Genomic DNA, 27,619 nt, shown 5'->3' with positions numbered 1-27,619 from the left:
GGGATGTGGCCAGTATTGTAGGGCATGGTGAGGAGAAAGGCAAAGAAGTGGCTTACTCCTTTTTCACTCATTCAGGGTTTTGGCTAGGTTGACATGGGCTGTGTATGGGCCCCCTAAACTAAACATCTTTTATCTAGGTTCCTTACATGTCTTGTACAGTTTATACATACAACTTTAGAACTTTTTTGTCCTGGAGACAGGGAAGCAGGGATACAGAATCCCCTTGTATGGGGTTTTCACTGCTTTTGGGTTATCACATAGCCGGCACACAGCTTTTAAGTTGCCTTTGGATGTTGTACACCCATGTGTGCTACCCCTGGTTTTGCCCCAAAGGGATAAATGACTGCCAGATGGAGTTTGGCTGGATTTTGCAGCATGATCAGCATTCAGCAGCACCTGTTGAGAACAAAGTGAGCTGCTGCATTCCATGCTTTCAGGGAAACTTTAACCTGACTGTGTAATCAAAGTTTTTCTGAAGTATTTTAGCCTAAACTGAATTAGTTTTGATGTCTCTTCCTTTTCCTTTCTTTCATAGTCCAGAAGTCAGTCCCGTATCAGCCTGAAGCAAAACACCAAGCAGAAGGTATGTTGATTCTTTCTTTGGTTAATACTTTAATTTTGTGTATGTGTGTCTATTTCCCCCTTTTCCTGCACCACCTCATTGCCCCCACCCTCCATCTTGTACCTTAGTTTATGAAACACGCATTTCAAGAGGGAAGAATTTCTGAGTTTTACTGTTATGGTTTCATGCTTGAAGAAGTCTAGTAGAGAAACAAAGGGGAATTCTTTGGGCAAAGGATTTTTTCTTTGAGGGGAGGCTTTTAGGTTTGGGCTCTTTTTCATTTTCCTGTAATTCCCAGCTAGCTCATCCAATCTCAAGAGCATTTTTTAGAACACTAATGAAGAATGATTACACCTCTCAGCCTAGAGTAGCAGCCCAATGGATTATGTAGAGCTGCACTGAAAAGCTAAGCAAGACTCTTTCCCTTGGAGCCTTTGATGGAGTATTCAGCTGTGATGTTTAGAGGATGGTCATGTCCCTGTCATTCCTGGTGCCCACAACTAAGTTCTAACAGAAATGTCCTATTGATCACATTCCTGCCCTCCCCAACAGGATGAGGAAATGAGATTGTGGGTGGAACTGGAGAGATTTTTCAGTAAATAATTAATTTTGGTTGAATTCACCAAATAGCTTCAGCCAAAATGGAAGTACTAAAACATTTTGGAAACTTTGAAACAATTCTGACAATTTTAAAGCACCAAGTCGCTAGCACTTGTAATACAAGTCAAGGAAGTGAAGGAGTAGATTTACAAAACTACTGGAGTGGCAGGCAATGCTGCCCCCTCTACTTCTAATAGTTGGAGCCCTTATCCAGATTCGATTCAAGACCTTCTCTGGGGACTTGAACCTACCTTGCCAATCTTCCAGGAGATGTTAATGGGTATTCTTAGAGGGGTTATTCTGCAATATCCTTATTGACTTGATTCTGCTTTGGAGTTGTTACTAAAGTATGCAAATGAACCGGAGAGAGTGACTCTCTGACCTGGCAGATGGGGAAACTGTTTCAAGAGTTCAACACCCTTTTCTGAATTGGGCAGAATGGATTTCATTCAAGGTTTTCCACCTCCAGGAGAGTGTCAGACACCTCAGCCTGTGGAGTCCTTCTCTTCCTTTTCTCTTTCTCTGATTCAGTGAATAAATATTTTTAGTAGTCCATACAGCATCATTTGTCATCAGGACAAATTGAGTAAAACTCATTCCAGACTCATTCATAACCTTTTCATTGAGGCATTCGCTTCAGTGGTCCACCTTGTGGTGTCAGGTCTCTTTAGACAATGGGAAGGATTTGTGTCTGGGTTCCCACACTAGGTGAGTACCCTAACCACAGGGCTGTTAGGTGTAAAGCAGCTCCTCCAGAAGTTTTGTGAAAATAGTTGTTTGGGTTTTTTTGTTTTATTATACAGCGTTTGAAAATAAAATGCATTTTTGGACTGAAATTAAAATTCTTTGGTTTTGGTGGGTTTTTGTTGTTTGTTGTTGTTTTTTTTAGAGTTCTTTCTTTGGTCTTGGTTAATGAATGGGCAAACAATTACTGGTCCAGTGCTAATTCCAGGAACCAGGACATGAAATGGTTAGAACTGTTGCGGAATGCCGGGCTAGCGATTCCGGCACTGCTTGGGGAGCCACGGGCTTTACAGAGCGGGTGAGCGCGCGGCTTGTGGGGCAGGATTGGAGGTAGCTTTATGACCGCCTTCGAGGTTCGCCGAGTTGGTGCAAGTAGACGACTTAGAGTAAGTAGTTAGTTTTTTATAATAAGTTTGTAGGATGTCTGTTGGTTCATGGGGTTCCAGAGTAAGCCCTTGCGTTCTAACCCGATGGGCTAGGTGCGACTGCCAACTCCTTAAGTCCCAGAACTGGTCAACAGCTCATTGAGAGAGGGTGTTAGTAGTAGAAGTTATTACGGAGTAGATATAAGGTAAAGTAAAAATTTGTTTTATTCACTCACCTGGCCTCACCCTCTTACGAATAAGAGGGGAGACCAGCTGGAACGAAGTTGCAGTAAATATAAGTATAGAAAGCATAGGTATGCTGTCTAAACTACGAAGAGAGGCAGCCAAGAGATGGAGTCTCCGATATTTCTTCAGTTACAGTATGCCGGGTACAAAGGGGGTCTGTTGGCCCACAGGGTTTACTAGCGAGCCCTTGCTTTCCACCCCTTGCGGGATAGGTGCGGCTACTCACTAATTAGTCCTAGGGCTGGTCAACAGCTCATGAACGGGATGGTGGATAACAAAGCTGTAACATGGTGAATCGTTGTCGATTGTCAGATTTTCGAGGCCTTGGTTTTCGCTGGGATACGCCCAGGCGGGGAGACTAAGGACTGGCTACAGGGTCATCAAGCCTGAAGGGTCGTCCAGTCATCGTCTCTGCTACTTCCTGCCTCTATGCCTCTTTTATAGATGTTGGTTGGACTGCCTCTGTGACACTAACTATGATATAAGCTAAGCATACAGGGATAGGATAGTTTTCTTTTACATACTAGGTAGATTTTCTACATAAATTTCGTTTCTGCAGGAATGACACTTATAGATAAGAAATGAAACTTACAAAATACACATGTGCAGCTTAATACAAGCATGGGAAAATATAAAGCTTTCATTTTGATTAGAAGCCAAAACTACAAGGTTACATAAATGTGAGAGTGCCGCGCGGCAGTTATACAGAAATAAAATAAGACATTTACAAGAACAAAGGAGGACTACGCTCAGATGGATGAAGCGTGTCCTGTTGGGGAAAAAGAAGAAAGAGGCATACAAACAAGGGAAGCTTGGAACAGTCCCCAAAGAGGACTATACAACAACGGCCCACATTTGTAGGGAGCAGATTAGAAAGGCTAAGGCAGTGACTGAATTCAAAGTAGCAATGGAAATCAAGGGCAATAAGAAGTCCTTCTTTAGTAGGGCTGTGCAAAATGGGCCCTATTCAATTCAGATTTGGATTCAGCCTGAATCAGGGACAGCAATTTGATCTGTTGATTTGGATCAGTGTCCCTGATTTGATTCCGGCAAATCTGAATCTGAAGATCTGATGCTGATTCGGTGAATCGGCGATTCGGACACAGACACAGCTTTAAAAGTTGTTTTTCTACATATCTTGAGATAGCAGTGTGGTTTGTGTTGCTGCAATGCTGGGGTGCATGGAGCTTCCCACAGGAGTGCAGGGGGGCCCCTCCAGTGTGTTTAGAGTACTTCCGGTCCACTTCTGGGTCTGTCGGGGGACTGCGCTCGGGGCCCCTTCTGTGTCCTCCTGGCTTGACAGTTGGCCATGGGGGGGACCCTGGGTACCCCCCACCAGACCCAGGAGGCACCAGGTGCTAAGCCGGGGGGGGTTCGCACCCCCATGTGCTCCCCAGCGGGCCAGGAAGTGGACCGGAAGTGCTTCTGGTCCACTTCTGGCTCTGCTGCTGAGTGCGCTGGGGACCTCCCCATGCTTCTGTGGGATGCTGACCCAGCACCACAGTGTTCAGAGGCCATGCTACCTAGAGGTATGTAGAAAAAACATTTAAAGCTGTATCTGTACAGCTGTATCCAAATTGCCGAACCTGTCCAAATCTCTCCAAATGGATTCGGAGAGCTTAAAGGGTCCTCAGAGATTTGGCCACCAAATCGAATCAGAATTCGAATCAGACCAAATCGAATCGGGGACTGAAGCTTTGCACATCTCTATTGTTTAGGTTTGTAGGGAACAGGAGGAAAACAGATGGAAGTGTGGGGCCATTGCTTAACAACTCAGGACAGCTGTTTACTGACACTCGGGAGAAAACTGAACTCCTGAATGACTGTTTTCCTTCGGTATTTCACCAGACTAAGAGGAAAGATAAGGTTTAGAACGGGCATGGTGGGAATGACCACCTTCCTGCTGTTGATGCTGAAAGGTTGTATGATCAGTTAGAAAAGCTAGACATTTATAAGTCAGCAGGACTGGGTGAACTTCATCTGAGAGTGCTGAAGGAGCTGGCTGAAGTAGCCATGGGATCTCTGGTGAAACTTCTCCAAACATCCCACCTGGATGTTTTTCTTGCTGGGATCCTGTGACCCCAGCTGACTTCCTGCCCCTGGGGCAGGGGGCTGAACTCAATGATCTTCCAAGGTCCCTTCCAGCCCTAATGTCTATGAAATCTATGAAAACTCATGGCACTCAAGGGAGGTCCCTGAAGACTGGAGGAGGGCCAGTGTTGTGCCCTTCTTCAAGAATGGGAGGAGAGAGGACCTGGGCAGTTATAGGCCAATTAGCTTAACTTCTATCTCCAGGAAAATCCTGGGGAAATCCATCAAGGAGTCTGTGCCATATGCTTGCAGAAGGCAGAATTCTGAATGACAGCCAACATGGCTTCATTGTGGGCAGGTGTTGTTTTACCAATCTTATCTCTCTTTCATTAGAGAGTTCTAATGAACGGATCTGTGTCGTCCTGGTGAGAAGTGACCAGTGGAGTCGTGCAGGGGTCCATGCTTAGTTTAGTGTCTTTCAACATCTTTATCAATGATTTGGATGTGGGGGTGAAGAGCTCACTGGCAAAGTTTGCAGATGACACCAGGTTATGGGTGGGTGTGGTCACGCTTGAAAATAGGCTGCAGATACAGCCGACCTAGACAGGCTAGCAAGTTGGGCAGATCGGAACCGGATGGAGTTCAACATTGAGAAGTCTAAAGTGCTCCATCTGGGGATGAACAGTCCCCAACATACTTAAGGCTTGGTGGTGCCAAACTGACTAGCACCATGTCTTAAAGGGACCTAGGGGTAATAAACCATAGTATGAACATGAGCTGTCAGTGCAGTGGTGTAGCCAGCAGGACAAACAATATTCTGGCATGCATTAACTGATGCATCTCAAGCAAAACCAAGGAAGTGATTCTTCTGCTTTTCTCAACGTTGAGACCGCAGCTGGAGTCCAGTTCTGGGTGCTGCACTTCAACAAGGACATGGAAAAACTTGAGAGATTCCAGAGAAGAGCCACCCATATAATCAGAGACTTGTAAGGCAAACCATTTGAGGAAAGGTTGAGGGACTTTTCAGCCTAAAAAAGAGAAGACTGAGAGGGGACTTGGTAGCAGCTTACTGCTATATCAGGGGAATACATCAAGGGCTTGGTGAACAACTGTTCACCAGGGCACCTTTGGGGAAACTCAGGAGTAATTGCCACAAACTCCTGGAAGACCATTTCAGGCTTAACACTAGGAAACACTTCTTTGCAATTAGGGTGTCCAGACCAATGTTCCCTCTAAGGAGCCTCAGTCCGTGAGCATGCTGCCTTGGTCTGGCATGGGACACTTACCAAAGGGGGATAGGGGCTGGGGCCAGGGGTTGGACCTGGAGCCTGGCATGGGCTCTGCTGGCTCTGGGGAAGTGCTCCCCTGCATCAGGGCTGAGGTGTGGAGCACTTCCTTGGAGCTGGCAGAGACTGCTCTAGCCCCCCGCCCCAGCCTCCATCCCTGCCTTGCCTTACCTCGGGGAGGAGCCGCTGCCTACCCTGAGTGAGGGCTCTGCCAGCTCCGGGACATTGCTCCGCTTCCTGGCGTGGCCTCCGGGGGCGTGTCCCACAGTGTCCCGGAACCAGCGGAGCCTTACTAGGGCAGGCAGCAGCTCCTCCCTGAGCTGAGGCAAGGCATGGATGGAGACTGGGTTGGGGACTTGGCATGGGCACCGCTGGCCCTGGGGGAGTGCTCCACTCCCTGGCCCTGATGAGGGGGAGCAGAGCACTTCCCTGGAGCTGGCGGAGCCTGTGGCAGGCTCTGGCTCCAGCCTCACCTGGTGCGCGGCCTTGAAAAGGTTGTGCGTGGCCGCACTTTTAATTGTGCATGGCTGCTCCCGCACACACCTTAGAGGGAACCTTGGTCCAGACTGTGGAATAAACTCCCTCCAGAGGTGGTACAATCACTTGCACTTCAAAAGGATACTGGATGGTCACCTGGATGGTTTTTTCTATGGTTCGTCTTTTCTGCCTACTGCAGGGGTGCTGGACCCAATGATCTTATGAGGTCCCTTCCAGCCCCTTACAATCTATGAATCTACAAGCATGTAAAAATAGGATTGCCCATTCAAGTCAGATGAGGCAGGGAGAAGACTAGGTATGCATGGGAAAGCTGAGGAGGGACAATTCTTTCCAGGTGCTTAGCTTAATAGTATTATAGTTTCTACTCTGGGGAACTGGAATGTTTTTCCAGAATGAGGAGCCACACTTACAGTATGCATGTACTCTATGTGTGCATGCATATTCTGGCAAGCAGTTCCCTGCCTATTTAAATAGGAAGATGAAAAGATTGGGAGTAAGGAAGTGGAGTTAACCGTTTTATAGAAGGGGAATTGAGGCACAGGTACATTTTCTACACATTACCAATTACTGGTTCATTTTCTTTTTAAATTATTATTTTTTTAATCCAATAAAAAGTGCACCATTTTATGGAGTAAATTTTGTTTTTTGCTGTAGAGACAACAAAAAATATTATCTGTCTGCAAATGTCATTCTGGTCTGACAGAGCTGTGCATAATATTGCTAGGACTGTATTTGTTTTCTTTTCTTTTATCATTACTATCAGGCTTTGCATCATTTTATTTTATTGATTTAATGTATTTGGAGATGCATGTATTGGAAAGTGACTAGCTAAGACATTTTGAGGCTGGGACCTGACTGATTTGTTGTGATATTGATTGTGCATTCTATTTGCTTTCTGTAAAATTGGAATCAATCTGACATTGTCTCAGTCTTGATATCCACGTAGTGAACAGAGCTTTGCTTAAATCAGATTTTAGATGGAGGGAATTGTATTCATTTCAGTTTGAGTCCGAGTTTGCTAATTTTTGGTTAAAGGCTCTTCAAAACCTGTTAATCTAAACATGGCAAGGCATAGAAAATGCAGAGAAGCAAGATGTTCAAGCTTTTAAGAAGTTTTGCTCTCTTCCCCAGCATTACTTTTTAATCTTATCAGGTATATTATAGCCATATACTGGGAAGCTTGGAAAGGTTGGTTCAGCTCAACTGTTACTACCTGCTTTTCTTTTTTCACACTAGTTGTATGGGTAAAAAAAAATGCAGTAAAACTATTAAGCCTGTTTGGAGTGGCAAGTATTTGCTGAGGATTTGGATTTGGCTGTTTTGTTTTGTTTTTTTGGTTTTTTTTTCAGAGGGACAGTGATTCAATTCAGATATTTGAATCACTGTCTCGATTTTTGATTCAGTGCCACTTCAGAGATTTGGCTCAGAGGGTGTTGGGGTGGGATGGGATTTGGGCACAGCAGCGCTGAGAGCAGGGACTATGCCCTGCTACCACTTGCCCAGCCAGGGGAGGGGGAGGGGTGCAATGGAGGTGTGACTCACTCTGGGCGGATGGGCAAGTGGCTGCAGCACCCGCATCCTGCACCCCCCACCCACCTACACTGGCTGGGCAAGCCGTGGGCTATATCCTGCCACTGCCTGCACAGCCAGGGTTGGGAGTGGGCATTACTGCCACACGCCCAGCCAATGTGAGGGGGGCACAGGGAATGCAGTCACAGCCTCTGCTTGCCCAGGTGGAGAGAGTACTGCCTCCACTTGCCCAGCTGGCATGGCAGGGCACGGGATGTGGGTGCTGCCGCCACTTGCCCAGCCAGGGCAGGGGGACGGGCGCTGCAACCACTTGCCCAGCTGGCAAAGGAGGGCATGGGATATGGACACTGCTGCCACTTGCTCAACTGGGGCAGCAGGCAGGCGCTGATGCTGCTTGCCCAGCCGGGGCAAGAGGGCACAGGATACAGCAGGGCAGTGCTGGGAGCGGGGGCTATGCCCTGTTGCCATTTGCCCTCTTCTGCCTGAATCACACCCCGCCCCCCGCATCCTGGCTGGGCAAGCAGCAGCAGGGCAGAGCCCCTGCTCCCAGCGCTGCCGCGCCAGCGTTCCAAGCCTCCCCAAGTCCCGCACCCCCTGCCTCAGTAGGGCAGCTTGTCCCAGCCCCAATCCTGTCCCCCCCTTCACCCACCACAACAGACTTACCAGCTGGAGGCAGCTGTGTCCAGCGTGGTGAGGACTGCTGCCTGCTTAGCCTATGGCTGTCTGTCTGAAGCGGTGCCAGATCTTTTCTGAATCAATTCAGAGGCTTCTGATTCAATTCGGACCTTTTAATTAGTCTCCCAATTCAATTCAGATTTGGCGATTTGGCTGCTGAATTGCGCCGAATCTCCTTTGAATTGAATCGACTACCAAAGCTTTGCACATCCCTAAAAACTATATATGGGTCAAAAGTAGAACCCCAGCTCTGATTACTTGTTTGTGAGTGGCTTTGATTTTTATTGTACTTTTATTACTGTGGTATTGGCTCAGCCTAGGAAAATAGCAACCCTGGAAGGAACCAGTTATCTGGTTCTGGGTCAGATACAGCCACAATCTAGCAAGATGGAGTCAATAAGCATTCCATGTGCTCTGACTCTGAGGGTTGGGCCTCAGGTGTCTCAAGCCAAAAGTCCAAAATAATAGCCACTGCTGAAAACAGACCTGTTTGGATTGGGGAGTGCATCTGAGATGGGGTTAGACTATCACATCTTCTGGTTGTCCTGCTGGGATCACTTGACCTCCTGCCTCTGGGCCATAGAATTTCATAGAATTCCAAATTACACTGCACAGCACCAGTTCTACTACATGTTTCCATGTCAGAATGAATTCACTTTGCCATTAGCTTTATGGCCTAGTAAAGGACTGAGTGCTATAATGCTAAGAGCAATTTCATAGAGCTGGAAGAATGCATAATTAGTTAGGCTAGGTCTAACACTGAATTCCTGCTGTTGAATTCCTTGTCCTATCTTCCATAGTTCTGTTCAGAAATTAAGGAAATAGTTGCTTATTTTAGGTGTGTTATATCTATCATCAGATAAACAAAGGGGAGCTGACCCCTTCTGACCCCTTTGAGGTGAAAGGTTAGAACTTAGATGGCTCTAAGCCAATCCTGTGTTCCTCGAGAAAAGGAAATTAATAATTCTGAGCAGTGTGGAACTCCTTGTTCAGTATTTAACACGTTCATGATGGGAATCTAATTTCTTTCAGTGCAAGTCTTGAAAGTCTTTGCAGGCGTTTCTGTAATGGACTGTTGCAGCCTTCAGGTAAAATTTGGTTCTGAGTTAAGTCTGGTGGTTCAAAATCAGAACCATTGCAAGGGCACTGGCAGCGCTCTCTCTAAAAGAAGGAAAGGAGAAGGTGTCATTCAAAACATGACTTATTTATCAAAAATATGGTCTGTGCTGCAGCTTTGCAACATATTGTATGCAACACAGGTTCATTTCTGAAAGCAAGATGATGGGGAGGAGGGGAGCGGTGGGAGTAGGGGAGAGGATTGATCCTGGAAGGAATTCATCAGCTGTTGCCCTGGAGAGCTTAACGGTATTATTGTGTAAATATGAACAGTGGGCTTCTCAGAATCTAAGCAAAACTGCATGAAGCAGGTTTGATTTTAGGTTTAGAATCTATTTATAATAGACCATTTGTTTTTTTTTTTTTATTTTCTGTGTATGCCATCCAGCACAGCTGTGCATGGTTTATAGGTTCTACAGGAATGCAAGATAAGTGTCCTTTGCTTGTTCGATTCACTGAGGCTTAGGGGGGCCAGGCTGGCCCCCAAGTCGATACCATGGGCATGGGCATGTTTGAAATGTATATGGAGAGATCAATAAATTCAAAATAACTGATGGCCAAGTCTTAGGCTGCATGGACACTGTACAGACTGCACCTAACTTACTGGTACATTGCCACTGAGTTGGGTTCTACTCCTGGCCCCATCTTTGAGCTACTATATGAGGTTGGCCATTTCACCTTTCTGTGCATCTGTTTTCCCTCCTATTCTTCACCTGTCTCAGCTACTTGAACTGCAAGAACCTGAAGTGAGAGCTCCGTTTTGTTATGTCAGTTTGTGCTGCATCTAGTGCTGCCATATTTGTTCTGGGTCCTCTTTATTCAGTTGTGCAGGCCCAACGGCCTCTGCTGAAGAGAGCTAGTGCTTCTGCAGTACCCCTTCCCTTGTCTTCCTTTGAGTGGAAAGCAGGACTCCTTGAAGATACAATTCTTAAAGGTACAAAAATAAAAAGGTATACCATATCTTCCTTCCCCAGCCAGAACTTTATACCAACAACACTGAACAAAAATTAACACATGCCTCCTAATTTTTATAACCTGTCTATTAACTAAACTTATCACCAATGTCCTATGGGTCTCTTAGACTTCCAGGCATCCCTTGAAATATTGATCCTGCTGTTTTCAGCAGGCAGCAGGTCTACCTCTGGTATGGGCTTTGTCATCTTAACCTACTGTGATTGTTGCCTAAGACTTTTCTAGGCAAACCAGACCTTTTCCTCCAAGTGCAGCTGGAGAAGGTGTTACCTATTCCTATATGTCCTATTCCATAAATGTTCACCTGGGTGACAACCTTATAAAATGATGAGGTGCTACTGCCATGTAACCACTAGTTTGTCATAGGTGTTTAGTGAACCATATCCATACGTGTGTGTAGCTCTCAGAACTCCAAATCATTTCTATTTTGGTTTAGCTCTACTTGCCTTTGTTTCTGCAAATCTTCAGTTCACATTGAAGTTCTTGGCTTCCAGATAAATGAAATGTCTCGAGGTTACAAGGGTTTCACTGGTGCTAGCAAGGAATTTAACCGTGCTAAGTATGGATCAGAGTTTAATTCCATCCTTTTCTTAGTAGGCACTTTATTATTTTAACACCATTTTCCATTAACTTGTTGGCTTGCACATAATGGCAGTTAGTAGTTACATATGTAAAATGTATACTTCTCTTCAGATTGCTTAAACTCATGCCTGCCAGACTGCTGCTCTATGTCAGAAATCATACCAGTGTCAGTTAGCTGTGTTCAGAAAAAATAAGATTGATATGCACAGTCATCCGTGTTAACTGTAATGTATTCTAGTAAAGGTATTTTGGGGAAATTAATAGTGCAGGAGGAATGTATAGTTGTTTTTTTTTTCAGTCTGTATAAACAAATCTATGACAACTTGGCTCCAGGGGGCCAGCTTTTCCTATGCTACCACCAACATGTGCTACTGTGCTTATCATGACTTGTGTGTGTCCCTTGTGTAAAAGTCCTTCATAAATCCTTATGGTTTTCATTTGAGGTCAGTACAAAACATCTAAACTTCTCCTAGATTTTTTTAATCTTTACATGACTTTCAAGAGTCCTTTTTACCTTTATTTCTGTAACACCTTGAGGATTACCCTCCAAATGTCTAACCAAAATGCCACCTAGGTTTAAGAGTTTTCCCCAAAAGGGTGTTAGAAGGCATGGATATGCTATCTTGGCAGTCTTCTGCTAAAGGATAATCATTTTCTGCAGGTTCTTATCTTGAGCTTTTGCCCTGCAAATTCCATATTACATCCAAGACCAGTTAGGTTGTTTTTCTGTTAATTGAATTTAAATCTACAACATCTAGTTCTGAACTTTGCTTCCCCAGAAATTTGTTACATGCTCTAGATAAGGGGTTGACAACCTTTTGGTACCTTGGGCTGCTGCTTATGGCGCAGCCCCTGCTGTGGGTTGTGACCCCATGCTACCTGGTGATCAGCAGATGACATGAGGTGAATAGATAAAAAAGGCAGGTGCAGTGACCCTGGGGACACCTTTTCTGCTGCTGTGACTGGAGCATACTGCTGATTCCTTGGGCTACTACAGGCTGGATCTGGTCCATGGGCCATAGGTTGCTGACCCCTCATGTAGATCGGGGGGTGTCAAACCTGCCCAACTCCCAGTGCCAGTCTATAAAACTGGACTGCAGGCCACATCCCAGCCCATCTGTGGCAATGGGGTAAGTTTAATTGCAAAGTTATAGTAAAGTCACTTAAAAGGTATTGTCGCAACTCTGCATCATTTCTGCTGCAGTTCTGTGTCCTTTTGCTCAGAGGCAAAAGAACTGCCATTGACATAGGCCACAGGGACCACTGGCTCAGTGATTGGTAGCATGCCTTGCAGAGATTTATTTAACCTCTGCTTTTTATCATTGCATAATTTTGTGACTCTGGGCAAATTTCTGTAACCACTTCATCACATAAGGTTTCAAACAGGGTCATAAAGTCTTCTGATAGAAATACAAACAATTTATCCTGTCAACATTTGAAGGGGAAGCCTCTTTCTGTGCGTTCTGACCATGCATGTTTCATGTCCTGTGGGCTGAGATGTTTGTTCTTTGAGTTCAGTGGGAAAGGTGTTTGAAAATGTCAGCCAAATAATAGACCAAAATGAATGAATGCATGCATATGCCTTGCTCAGTGTCGCTTGATCTAGCTGGAATTAGTTTTGTAATTTAAAGACACAGCTCAGTGGTCATTCTAGAGCTCCATTTATGCTCTTATCATGCTATTTTAGTATCAGATGGGCTTTTGGGTCTGCCCACAAGCACATGTACATGTGCTGGTATTGTGTGTAGATTGGAAGGGAGGAAGGCGAGTAGGCTAAGAAACTTCTGTGCCTGAGGTTGAAACGGAGCACTGTGGTTGTCACCACTCTTCCTGGCAAATGTGAAAGGGTATGGGATAAGAATGTTCCTTATTTTAAGGGAAATTCTCTTGCTTGGAAGTAGATGTTTTTCCTTTATGGTAGTTGCCCTTCCTATGGCAGAAAAAGAGATGAAAACTGATTATAGGATTAAAAAAGAGAACTTAAATCCATGCTGTAACCAAGACTGACAGAAACGTGTGTGCAGGAATGTAGAGATTATTTGAAATGGCAGAAGTGACACAGCTCACATATTCTATTTGCCAGGGCCTGCTCTCTTCCTCACCAGTGTAAGCGCAGAGAAATGCCAGTGGATCCAAACCAAGCAGAGAGCAGAATGTGCCCTTTATCCCCATTTTATTCTTGATTTTTAGTAGCATTCTGGTATTGGCAATGTATTATTCATAAGTGCTCTGAAAATTGATCTTTTGCCCTGTTGTGTTCTGAATTGATTTTAAGTGGATAATCTTTTGGGAGAGCAGTGTTAGAATTAAGGAGAAAAGCATAAATTTCTACAGGGAATGATTAATTTTGAAGAAGCTGTGGGTGGTGATTGATTGATTGATTGATTAATTCATACACAGCCAAATCTTGTATGCCATTTAAGTTAATGGTAAAATGCCTCTTGCCATCACTGTGACCAGGATTTGGGCCAAACAGTACAACGTATTCTCTAATGGAAATGTTCTGTTAAAGGAAAAAGGCTTTTATTTATTATTCTCTAAATGTTACACTGATACGTTACCTTTCAGAACAGTGATATACTGTAGAATGATATGACACTCTCTTTTATAATTAACTCATAACACTCTCAAAAGCGCACACACACACACACACACACACACACACACACACACACACACACACACACACACACACACACACACACACGTATTTTTACTGTTCCATAGTACAGTATTTGCTTTGGATGTGTGGATGTACCATCCTTGCTAGAATTTGCCTGAGCATTAAGGGAAGAGGGAGGAACTTACATCACACAACTGCAGCAAAAAGCTTCAGAGCTTGTTATCCAAATGAACATATTTCTTGAGTCCTTGATGAATAGTTCTTGATTTCGTGAGATCTTCATGTCCTCTCCTGACATTTCACTAACAGATATATTATTACTCAACACACTGTTTTAATTTAAATTTTGCAAGTGTCAACAAAATACATTATTATGTGTTTTATTACTTTGCAATCCTAATATTAGCAGTAGATCATACTTGTGATGTGCTTGTTCATATTTCCCACAGTAATAGAGCCCTCTTCTACAAAAGCATTGATATTATTATCATGATCATAATGATATCACATAGCACATTTTATCTCCCTAAGATGTTACAAATCACAATCCTCTGACCATCCTTGTTTTAATTTCTTCCAGTTTTTAGTAATAATGGGACTAAATCTGTTTATTTAGCAATCAGTTGGTGAAGTGTCACCTTCTGTAAAATGGGACACTAACAAGTGAGCACAACTAGTTTAAGGGACTTTATTCATGGTCATACAGCTGTGTCAGAGGTGGGGCTAGATTTCAGGAATTCTTCATAATTTCTCCTACACTCAGGCCATTTCTATGCTGCAGTGGCAGTGTGCCCGTTCCGGGCTGTTCCTGAGTGCATCTTGCCTACCCACTTCCATTTGTGTACTCCCACCCTTCAGGGCATCTCTCTTCAGCAGCTCAAGGCCTCAATCTATTGTATGCTTGCTGTAAATAAGCATCATTATTGCTGTATTTCCAGGTTTGCAGTCTACATGCAGGAATGGGTTGGTGAGTTGTGCTCAGGATCAGTCTCATTGGGATGGGCTGCTCTTATGGTGTAGAAATGCCTTTTGTGAAACACTAAAATCCTTCAGTGAAAGTGGAAGCTTTAAGTCCTGTCTTACCCCTGTATTCTTTAATCCTTGATGATCTTAGAGGATGAGTTGGTCTCAGTGTCCTAAAGGGAAGTGGTAGGTCTGGGCAGTCTCTACTCCTCAAAAAAAACCCCCCCAAAACTCTTGCCTAGGCATATGCATCGAAGGTCTGGGTGACCTCTCATGCATACACCATGATCCAGAAGGATCAATAGTTGCCAGAACATTAAATCTTAGAGGATATATCCAGAATGTATACTGTATGACTAGAGCTGTGTGGTAGACGCAAGCTTTGTATTATAACAGAGGATGACATCCCAAATTTAATATTCCTAGTAATTGGAAAATTCTAACTTTCCCTCCTTGCTTTGGGGGATTAAAATGCTTTGTTTATTTAAAACCATTTTTTGTTTTAATTTCAACATTTTAATATTTTGCATTTTACATACAATCTCAGAAATTGAACAAAGTATTTTTCAAATGAAAAAAATCAAAATTGATAATTTTGAAATGTGTGGAATTTTTCCTCGTTTTCCTTCTGAAAGTGAATTCTGGCAAAATCGACATGATTTTTGTGAAGCGGTTTAGTTTCAGCAAGACTGCATATCCTGTGGAATACAGTTCTGTCATATTTTCAGCGTTGAAGATGTCACACTGTCTCAAGGACACTTTTTTTTTTTATTATTATTATTATTTATTTGATTTACATATGCCACCCTCACCCAAAAAGGCTCTTCAGTTCTTCTCCCCACCATGTGGTCTTTTTGCACTCCCCATTGTGTGGTCTTACTCATGCTCCCCTCCACTGCCATGTAGTCTTTCCCCCATTCTCTCACTGCTGTGTGGACTTCCTTGGATCCCAGTTGACACCACACAAGGTATCTGGAGCTCCTGCTGCCATGCAAGCTTCCCTACCTCGTGGGGCCCTTTGGAGCCCAGAACCAGGCTCCCCAGTTATGCCATCATGCCCCAGGGGCAGGGACAAGAAATGCAAGCTGGAGGAGCAAGAGAGAGCCCAGAGGCTCTGGGGATAGCAGCAGCTGCCAGAGCAATGGGATGAGCAGCCCCCAGGAGGGAATCTAGAGTCTGCCATTGAGCCTTGTGGGCTACAGCTTTGATCTGAATGAATGAGTTACGAGAAGATCATGAACTGAAATGTTTTTAAAAGGGCACAGTATACATAGAATGCAGAACGGGGGGGTGGGGAACCAAAGGATTAAAAAAGGTACAGTAGAAGGTATTTCATAGTATCATAGTGCTTAGGGGTCAGAAGGGACTTAAATAGATCATCAGGTCTGGCCCCCGCCCCAGGCAGGAACGGGTGCTGGGGTCATATTGCCCCAGCCAAATATCTTTCCAGCCTCCTCTTGAAGACCCCCAAGGTAGGAGAGAGCACCACTTGGGAGCCCATTCCAGCGCCTGGCAGCCCTAACTGTAAGTAATGTCTCCTGATGACCAGCCTGAACCTACTCTCTAACAATTTGTGGGCATTATTCCTAATAACGTGGTGGAGTCCAGGGGAACAGAGCCTCCCCCAGTGCTCACTGGTCCCCCCCGGTGAGTTTGTAAATGGCCATCAGATCCTCCCTCAGCCTTCTCTTGTGGAGGCTGAATAGGCTCAGGCCCTTTAGCCTCTCCTCATAGGGCCTGCCCTGCTGCCTCTTGACCATGTGAATGGCCCTCCTCTGGACCCTGTCAATGCTAGCCACATCCCTCTTGGAGTGCGGTGCCCAGAACTGGATGCAATACTTTAACTGTAGCCTGACAAATGCTGCATAGAGAGGAAGGATCACCTTCCTGGACCTGCTTGTGATACATCTGTAGATGGATTGCAAGGTGCGGTTAGCCATACTGACCACTTTCTCGCATTGGCAGCTCATGTTCATCCTGGAGTCAACAATGACTCTAAGAGCCCTTTCTGCCACCGTGTTGACAAGAAGGGTGTTCCACAGCCTACAGGTGTGTTGCTGGTTTCTTTTCCCTAGATGTAGCACCTTGTACTTGTCTGCTTTGAATTCCATCCTATTCTCATCTGCCCACCTCTGTAATTTTGTCTAGATCTAGCTGGATTGTGTCCCTCCCCTCCAGCATGCCCAACTCACCTCACAGCTTGGTGTTGTCAGCGAATTTGGACAGCGTGCATTCCACCCCCACATTCAGATCGCTGAAAAAGATGTTGAACAGTACAGGCCCCAGGACCGAGCCCTGGGGAACTCCACTGCCCACATCCCTCCAGGTTGAAAATGACCTGTCCACCACCACTCTCTGGATGCAACCACTTAGCCAATTTGCCACCCATCTGACTGTGTAGGCATCAATGCCACAGTTGCCAGGTTTTTTTTTTTTAAGAGAATGTGGTGGGAAACTGTGTCAAAGGCCTTCTTAAAGTTCAGGAAGATGACATCCACCCTGACACCCTTGTCCAGGGACTTTGTGACCTGATCATAAAAAGAAACCAGTTTAGTTAGGCAGAACCTGCCCTCAATGAATGCATGTTGGTTGCCCCTGAGCATTACCTCCCCTGCTGGGCCCTTGCAGATGTGCTCCTTGATAATGTTCTCAAAGGTCTTCCTGAGGACTGAGACCTATAGTTACCTGGGTCCTCCTTTCTACCCTTCTTGTAAATGGGGACCACACTGGCCCTTTTCCAATCCTCTGGTACCTGTCCAGTACCCCATGAGTGCTTATAGAGCTGTGTCAGGGGCCCTGCTGTGACCCCTGCCAATTCTCTCAGCACCCTAGGGCATCTGGACCTACTGATTTAAACATGTCCAGCCCCTCAAAGTTTTCTAACTAGGTCATCTCTGACCCTAGGCATGGCAGTGCCTCCCCTGGGTCTGTCCACAATTCTAGTGGGAGAGATGTCCCAGTCCCTGTTCAGGAATATGGAGGCAAAGAATTCATTAAAGAGGTCAGCTTTTTCGTTTGCCGTAATCGCCAGATTGCTAAGCCTATCCTGTATGGGCCTCACGTTACCTGATACCATCTTCTTACTTCCTATGTATTTGAAAAAGGACTTTTTATTATTCTTAATTCTGGTCACTAGCTCTAGCTCCATCTCTGCACTGGCCTTCCTAACAGGCTCCCTGCAGTCCTGAGCAATGGAGGTGTAATCTTCCTTGGTGATAGCCCTTTGCTTCCACTGTTTGTATATCTCCTTTTTTGCCCTCAGGCATCCCTGGATGCCTTTGCTGAACCATGGAGGCTTCTTAGCACTCCTGCCCCCTCTTGGTACACAGGGATTGACTCCCTTTGAGCTCAGAGGATCGTCTCCTTGAGGAACAACCACCTGTCTTGGACTCCCATCTCACTGAAGCACATCCAATGCCTCTCCTACTAACCTTCTTAGCTTGCAGAAGTCGGCCCTCCTGAAGTCAAGGATCTCTGCCTTGCTGCTTGCTTTCACCACCCTGTGCTGGATAGGAAATTCCAGCAGGTGATGATCACTGTTGCCCAGTTGGTTGAGTACCCGCAGCCCCCTCACCAGGTCACCTGTGGCAAGGACCAAGTCCTGGGTTAGGTGGAGGTCCTGGATTCTGGCTAGGAATCTACATGAGCAGTTGGACCTGGCTGACTGCTCCTCCCAGCAGATGTCTGGGAAGTTTAGGTCACCCATGATGACCACATCCCTTGACTTTACAGCCTCCGTAAACCAACCTGAGAATTCCAGGTCCAGCTCGTCCCCCTGATGAGGCAGCCTGTAGTAGAAAGCATGGAGCATGTTATTACTCTGGGGAGTGTAGAAGTGGCCATACTCTTTCTCACTTGCTCATAAATCAGGTTATGGTTAGCATGGTAAGAGATGGAACCTGTTTAGTTTGTAGAAGCTGTGCTTTGAATCCATGATTTAATGGTCTCTTCCCTGACTCACCTTCTGCTTCTTGGCATAATGATGCATCGCACTCTTTCATTTTGCAAAGCTGACAGAGTCTGTATGCTGCCTATAGAGTTCTGCTACCCCAACCTGCCTGTCACAACTGTCTCATGAAGGGTGCAAACACATTCAAAGAAAGAGAGGAGAAAATTATCTATGCTCATCTTTTCACTTGCTCTCTCTGATGTAGCTGTCTTCATGCTCCTTCCCCCATCATAATTCATATTCTACCCTGCTCCTTCCTCTGTAACAGTTTTTTGAACCCAACAAAGAAACCTCAGATTCAAACTAGGTTGATATTTCCATCTGTCTATTGTGTCCCATTCTGACTCTTGTATATGAACACCTGCCCACAGTACTTGGTTTTCCTCTGTATATCCATCATCTTCCTAGGTGGTTAAATGATATTGACCCCTTTAATAACTGAGTACTCAAACCTTTCCTCTTTGACACAGTCCTTGCTGTTTGAGCTTAGTTCAGAATCACCTTGATGACCATCCTGCATACAAAGAAAATACTCCCCAAACTTTACAGTGACAGTAGTAAAGTTATGCATTTAGCTCAGGTGAATGGGGTATTATTAAGCTTTTCCAGAGCTTCTCTAATAGACTTCTGTCCCTGTAGACAGCAACACTATTGTGTTCTTTCAAAAAGTGCCTTTGTGAAAATGCAGTCCCAGCACTATAGCTCAGCTGAGACATAGGGGAAGGTCCTTACATCCTTAGACATTTGATACTTTCATAGCTATCCCAGCATTAAAATAGCAAATGAGCCAGAGACCCTTGGCACATTTTAATATACAGGGTACTCATAACAGCCTGTGTGTTTTTACAACACTTCTTTCCCAAACAGTTCCCTCAGCACACTGCTTCCACTTAAGACATCAGTAGAATTTTCAATATTTGCATCTTCTGGAAGTAAATGCGTCTCATCAAAGAATGTACTTGATCAAGGCCATCTTTTGAGAGAGGGAAACCCAAAAGCAAAAGCACTATTTTAATTTTCTCTTTCATTTGGTTTTGTTTCAGGATAATTACCAGGTGCACTGCAGAGGAGTGTGTGTGCAGGGAGGGGAATATTTTAAGTGATGCACATAAATCTGGGTAGAAAGAGGGTTCCTGCAGCCAGAGCTGAAATTTGCATTGTTCTGTTCTTAGTTTGTTCATCTCATTCGCTTTCATGTTGGTGTTTTGTTTTCTTTTATGCTCTATAAAGTAATTCTATAGGAGACCACATTGTTCATGCTCTACTTCTGTGTTTCTCTTTTTTCTGGTAATGTGTTTTGTGCTGATATCTGGCCCTTTTTCCTCTTCAATATTTTTTGCATGAAAACACATTATTTAATATTCAGAAATATAAAAGAATGGGCACCATAGCAGTTCTACAGATTTTATTTTTCCAGCAAAGCAAAATCAATTTAGTATCTTTGCCCAAGGAATTGCTTCAAAACCATGTACTTTGTGTCAACATCGTGCAATTTTACCTCCTAGCAGGGGCTTAATTTTTGCATATGATGATGAAAATGATTTTGTGCATGGGCATTCTCAAAAGAGGCTTTCTCCAAAAATATGCTAGTAGTGTGTTCTAGCCAGTCACACAATGAGTAAAGTAAAATCATCTAAGGTGCTTAGAAAATGTCAATTTCCAAACTAGGAAAGAAAACGTGTAGGTTCAGAACAATGAACCAAATATGTACACTAGTTGCGATTTGAGACAAATACATAAACCTTTATTTGAAATAACTACAGGTGAATGCTTGAATCTGTGATCACTCCAACATACACAATTGCGTATATGTGAGTAGCAGCATTTTTTACGCACACCTGTAAATACTGGTATGCAAATTTCATCAAAACCACAGGTACATACATCTGGAAAATATTTAATTATATGCACCTGTAGGTCTTAGTATGCAAACATGCTGCACAATTCTGTAGTTTTCCTGATGGACAGAATCAGAAAGAGTCTTGTTCTACTCTCTCAACCATGCCTTTATTTCCGAATATCAGGAACACCTTGACAATAGCTGGGAATAGCAATGCATGAACCCCAAAAGGTACTGAGAAGTGTTCCATAAAACAACTTCATCACAAAGTACCACCAGACAGTTTAAGCATGATGTCCTGTAAATATCCGATACAACTGAATAGGGAAAGACATGTGTTGTATACAATATTAAAAAATTTGCAAGAAAAATCTCATTGTCTATTTATGGGTGCCCTAAATATAATTCCTATGGCAGTCTCTGTAATGTCTCCTAATTTTATTGCAAGTTTTTTTTTTTTTTTATATTTGGCTTTTCTCAAAGTCCCAATTCCTAGTCACTTCCTAGCATGAAAGGCTCCACATTTTTGTTGTCATTATTTTAAAATGAAGTCTCTAGTTCTCAGTGTTGCATAGCAAAGCTGAAAAAAATGACTTGCATGTATCCTAAAGTTCAAAAAAGCAAAAGGCAGATAAAAGATATAAAATGGATTTGTCATGGATGTCAAGGGGTGCCATGCCCTCATCCTCTGTATGGGCTTTGAGCTTCTCTGTTTCTCACCATGCCTCTCTCCAGCTGGTCCAAATGAGTTTAGATCTCTGGGCAGTGATTTTTCTTCTTTTGGATGCCACTAGTAGGTGCTGGTAGGAAACGCAAAGCAATCTTTTCCAAACATGTATTAGCTGGAATTCAGTATCCAATTCTTTGAAATAAAAGCCATTGCCATTTTGACATCTCTGTTTCTCTAGCCATGTGTAAAACCAAGATATGGAAAATGATGAGGAAATTAAAGAAACTAAAGTTCATCTGCGCCTGGAACAAGATTTGGATAAGGTCCCATTGGAGTATTTATAGATCCATCCTCTTTTCATCCCAGTCCACCCCCCATAGTTCACTGGCAGCAGTCTTGTCACTTGTGGAACTTCTCACTCCCAGTATAAACTGGATAGCTCTGATAACAAGTACCAAGTTGTTACCTAACATGCTGAAACTTCTTCAGGTGAAGTTGTCACCTTTCTTCTTTTGGGCTTTTGGGCTCTAAGCTGTTGCTCACTAGTTGAATGTGATGGTTTTATCTTATTTTGCAAATGGAAATGTTGTTATCTCAAATGAGGCAATAGTCCTGGAACACTTTGCACTGGAGCAGCCCAGACGTGGAATTGTTTTCTATATGTGTACAAAATGGTTTCTCCATTGTGGCGGGGGGTAATGTGACTTCTGGCAGGTTCAGGAAGATCTTAGTGCTTTTTAACTGTGAACGTTCAGGGAATATTGTTTTCCAGCTGTGCCCACCATCTTTGATGTCAAAATTGTCAGATCTCTGTCATAATGAACAAATGTACAATGAGTTTCAATTCCTTGTGTGCTGCCTGGAAGAAAACCAAGAGAAACTGCCAAGCATTTCCATCCATTGTAATTCTTTTAAAAATCCTTACATAATCCTTTCATTTCAGTCCCTAAGCCCTCTAAGGCATCTGGTTAAATGATGACATAACTGGATTTGTCATTTTGATTTTAGTAGAAATGGGGCACTTTGTATGGAATAATATGTATGTGTTTTCAGTCCATGAATAGCCTGTTCTCCCTAGAGAACTATTTCATGCATATCCAAGGGTGACTGATTAAAATTATATGCTTGGTGCATAGCTTCTAAAATTGCTATTGATTGGAAGTGGAGGATAAGTTCTGTTTCCACTTGGAGTACACACCACTCTCTTGGTTATCTAAGCTATGCATTAACTCCTTGGACAGAAACCTATACTGGAAAAGGCCTCTGGATAGATCAATGGCAAAAGTATTATGTGACTACATCTTAAATTTGAGTCTATGGGAAGTAACAGGTACTTAGCTAATTCCACAATTGACTGGGCATCCTTGGTGGTGTTTTGTTAGCATTTTATGCGTCAGTTTTGGGGGAAGATTATTTTGTTCATTCCTAATAAAGCATAGCCAAATATACTACTGTGTTGCAGTACTTTGTTGTGTTATTAACATGGGGAGGCCTTTGGTATATGCCTTCTGTACTGCTAGTTATTGCACAGTGGAGACTTTTATGAAGTTTCCAGTGTCCAGTATGCGTGTGTGTGTGTGTGTGTGTGTGTGTGTGGCAGGATGCCAAAAACTTACTAACCTCCTTGAATATTTTTCAATGCTGGACATAAAATTCTTAACAGAAAAACTTTGGTTCTGTTTTCTGATTCAATCTGACACAGATCTGTGTTTACCATGTGTCAGCTGAAAACAAGCTTTACAGTGGTAACAGAAGGTCTGTTGTGGAGCAAATTGACGTTGATTGAGAAGCCTGAGGCAATCTGTCAGGGAGAAAAATACTGGATCATTATAAGATTCCCTTTTAGCAATTTGCTCTGTCATCTTGCTGTTCTTGGAAGAGGGTAAAGGTTACCAGTGTCTTGCACCATTCCCTGTGACCCTGTTTTTCTTCTGCCCTCCCCCAGAAAAAGACTTTTCTTTTCTGCAAGAAAATTTGGAACCACTTCACTACAGTATTTTTTGTTTAACAGCTGTATTTTGTGATTTACTTTCAGGTCTGCACATGATGTCTTGGGTGACATAACATGAAAATACCACTGTAGTTTTTTTCCAATCATTAAAGGAGGAGAGCTGGGATAGAGCTGGGACTTATTTCCCCATCTTCAATCAAAACCTTAACCCCCAATTTTCCCAAGTCCTAGCTTAGTTTTTTTGAAGAGAATTACAATCTTGCGAATGTCAGAGTATGCCTAAATCATCTGTTTCTTGTTGAACTGGAGAGGTTTCCACATTAGAAAGAATGGCAAGTCTTAAACTGCTGCGCATCAAAGATGTGCATGATAAAAACAAGAACCCCCAACTGTCCCTTACACTCAAACTCTGCATTTTTCGTGTTGCTTCATAAATATAGTTGCACAGACACCTTCCATTCACTGTGCAGTCTGTCATCTCCCATGACGCATCTGACAGCATACAGGAGCATTTTGAAAACATTTAACTCAGCAGAAGATACAGAGGGTCATGTGTGTGAAATCCTGATTCCTCACCAGTATATTTCTAAGTGTCTGGAGAAACTGAGTACTGTAAATAAATAAATAGATAATGACTAAGATGACAGAAATGTGAATGGCTTCCACATTTTAAACAAAATATGTGTAGTTTGATATGGGCTTTTTTAAAGTTTGTGCTATTAATTTATTCATTTGATATTGAATATAAAAGAGGGACCACCAGCTTGACATCTTCTGGCAGATACTGAAGTGTACTGGTCAACTGTCCAAGAAAGTTCACATTGCTAGTCATTTTCTTTACAACAAAGATGGACTACTAGCATCCCTCAAAGTCTTCATCAGCTGGAGTCAAATTTAAGTTTCAGAGAGCGGTGCATCTCTGTTCTTGGACAGACCATATTTTTAATGGTGGTTTATGTAGCGAAATAGGGCAATTAGATTGTTGCTACAGGAACCTTATCTTCCACTGCCTGAGGCTAAATTTTGTTACATTTTGACTTAAGCATTAGCTGGGCCAATTGACTTCATAGGTAGTTGGCTTTGGAAATATCCTCGGTTGATGTTGCCTGACAAAGTTTACTAGTAAAAGACATACCTGTATCAGTGCACCTTGTACAGTTATTTATAACTACAGTTTTAGAAATGTTTTTTCCAATACTTCAGTTGATTACTTAAATGGTGATAACCTTTACCTCATGCATAAAAGACGCAGTTCAGTTAATACTTCACTATAAACTATGCCTTTGTCTATTGAAAGACGCAGATTATCCTGGCAGGGCTAAGTGTCAAAGCCATTTGCCATTAAGTAAAGTGTCCCAAAATAATATGTGATTCTGGTACTCAAGTAGTCTACATGAGAGTCTTAAAATAGCTCCAAGTCTTATTCTGTTAAACCTGTTATAACTGGGGGAGTCTGAAGGAGTTGTAGATCTAGATAGTTGAGAGGTATAGCTGGGCAGTTCTGTGCCTTAGGGGACAGTGGTACCTTGGACAGAGGCAGTGTCTGGGTTGCCAACAGTGGTGGTGGCTGCTGTTTTTGTGGCGCAGTCCCACCCAAGTTGGTGTCTGTGACTGGTGCCTCACTTGCTCTCCATCCTCCCTCCTTCAGTTATGCTACTGGGATAGCTTTACAGAGGGTTTTTCTTTTTCCCTGGTTAGAGCTAACCCAGGTTTTTGTCTTTACTGATTTTTTTTTTTCCCCCTTTGCTCCTATAACCTCAGTACTCCCTGCAAATTCAACTATAGCATAGGAGTAGAGCATGATACTAAAAAAATACCAGTTTAGGAAAATAATTGAATTGATATGTAGAACAAATTTTGGGATGAATTTGGATTGTGAATATCCATGTACTGTGAACCTAGTGATTACCATGGGATTCCTAAGCTCCCCTCTTGTATGGAGCTGACCTCTAAGGGTTCTAAGGACTTTCTAACTTGGTGGGGGCCAGTCAATTTGCCAGATGTTCCAGAAATTAGTCCTGCACCCTCCCTGAGTGCCACTGTAATCTCTTTCTTTTGCCAATTTGCTCCTCTGCTTTCTGCTTCTTGCCCTACCTGTGGCTGCTGCCTGTAGCCTCCCTGATCTGCCATGTACCACACACATGGCTGCCCAGACCACTTGTGGCATTTGTGCCACAGGTTGGCCAACTGTATTCTAACCTATTATTCCTGATCACTGTGTTTAAAGGACTGCTGTCAAGTGGATCTGTCCTCTTTCACATCTCTTCTGAGGCTGGCTTGTTCCTTGTGCTTTCCCCCATTTAACAGGTAAGGATAGCTTAGGGATAGCCAGTATTCTGTTTCTATGTGGAATATAAACACAATAGAAGGGCTACAGTCTTCAGATTAGGACTTAATAGGTCTCTGAATGAAGGAAGCTGTAAGGGAAGAGGGAGAGGGGAGATTATTTTGGATAGACCCTAAATAAATGCTCTTCCTATTAGCATCTGTTTGTGTCACTGAGGTACAGGATATTGGGCTAGATGGACTTGTGGTTGTATGTTCTTGGGCAGATTCAATATTCATCACCCCATTTGCTTAAAATTTTAAAACTCGCTTACAAAGTGTATCATACATGTTCTCCCTTTAAAAAAAGATGGATAAGCACTACAGCAGTTTTCAGAAACTGTTGGAAATTAATTTTCAAGTTTATATAATACAACGTAGCATGCTGCTTGAAATACAGTATTTTGTAAAGCTGGTTGAACGCTTTCCATCAGAACTGGGTTCTTTTTACATAAACTTGAGTTTTCAATTATTTTTTGATGGAGGAAGTATCTACTTTCTAAAGAACATGCCATTATTTTAAAAAAAATTATGAATGCTGCAAAAGCTTTTAGGCAAAAAGAAAATATTCCAACCAAAATTGATATATTTATGTAGTTCATGCACCCAATGCTTCTTTCCCACTGGGGGATAGGCTTTCTGGCTAGACTTTACCTTCTACAGTGGACCATGACCAAAGACTTTTTATGATGAATTTCCTTGCCTCACTAGGAGAGTAGGTAGTATACCTGTGCAAATCGGCAAGTATTCACTTTGGATTCGGATTCAGCTGATTTGGAGGACATTGATTTAATTTGGAGATTTGAATCACTGTCCTAATTCATTTTGGCCAAATCAGATCTGAAAGATTTGGCACCGCTTTGGAGATTTGGCCATGGGCTAAACAGGCAGCTGACACATCTGCCTCCAGCTGCTAAGTCTGTTGGGGTTGGGGGAGGGATAGGGGTTGTGAGGCATGGGGGTGTGTTACTTGGGGAGGGTGGTAGTGGGGTGTGGGAGGCAGGCGCGGCAGCATTCAAAGAGGGGGCTCTGCCCTGCTGCCACTTGCCCAGCAGACATGGGGGTGGGGAGGCATGATTCAGGCGTGGCTTGCTCTGGGTGGAAGGGGGCAGCGGCAGCAGGATATAGCCCCTGCTCCCAGCGATGCTACACCCACATCCTATGCTGTTCCATGGTGGCTGGCAAGTGGCAGCAGCATGGAGTCCCTGCTCCCAGGTCTGATGCAGGTGCCGCAGCGCTGGGAATGGTGGCTATGCCTTGCTGCCACTTGCCCTCTTCCACCCAGAGTGAGCCATGCCTGCATCAGACAACCCCCACTCTCCTGCAGCAGCAGGGCAGAGCCCCTGCTCCCAGCACTGCCATGCCCGCATCGGCTCTGGGAAGGGGGACTCTGCACTACTGCCACTTGCCAGCCAGCTTGGGGGTGTATGGAGGGTGGGGGGGGCGCTGCTGCCACTTGCCAGCCAGTGCAGCAGGCCGGGCACTGCTGCTGCTTGCCAGTTGGCCTGGGAGGGTGTGGGATGTGGGTGCAGCAGTGCTGGGAGTGGGGGCTATGCCTTGCTGCCACTTGCCCCCTTCTACCCAGAGTGAGCTGTGCCCACATACCACCCTGGCTGGGCAAGTGGCAGCAGGGCATAGCCCCTGCTTTAGGTGCTGCTGCGCCTGCATCTTGTGCCCCCCCCCTTCCCCAAGTACTGTGCCCCCTGCCCCAGTCCCTCCCTCCTTCCCCCATGTCCCTTTCCTCCACCTTCCCCCAACCCTAACAGATGTACCAGCTGGAGGCAGCTGTGTCAGCTGCCTGTTTATTCTATTGCTGAATCTTTTATGAATCTTTTTCCAAATTGATTTGGACGCTTTGAATCAATTCAGAGCTTTCAGTTGGTCTCCTGATTTCAATTTGGAATTGGAGATTCAGTCCCTGAATCAGGCCGACTCTCCTCTGAATTGAATTGGCTGCCAAAGCTTTGCACAGCTCTTGTAGGTAGTGTTATGATGTGAAAACGGAAGATGTACAGAAGCCAAACAGCCTGTTAGTGAGGTAATGGTCACTTGATATCCTGCTAGTGAGTTAGAGCAGTGGTGTTCAACTTA

General features: G+C 44.0%; 1 long non-coding RNA gene across 1 annotated transcript in view; it reads left to right on the top strand.

Moving 5' to 3' along the window:
• Positions 1 to 27,619, top strand: part of LOC149870836 (uncharacterized) — a 186,638-nt gene that overhangs the window by 120,913 nt on the left and 38,106 nt on the right. The window contains exon 2 of the long non-coding RNA XR_016440498.1: positions 536 to 583. This is a non-coding gene — a long non-coding RNA (uncharacterized LOC149870836). The remainder of the gene's footprint in view (positions 1 to 535; positions 584 to 27,619) is intronic.

The sequence above is a fragment of the Crocodylus siamensis genome, chromosome 2 (assembly GCF_052110815.1).
Source record: "Crocodylus siamensis isolate JL-2025a chromosome 2, ASM5211081v1, whole genome shotgun sequence".
NCBI classification, from domain to species: Eukaryota; Metazoa; Chordata; order Crocodylia; family Crocodylidae; genus Crocodylus; species Crocodylus siamensis.
The sequence above is the reverse complement of the archived record's forward strand: the minus strand, read 5'-3'. Positions and strand labels throughout refer to the sequence as shown.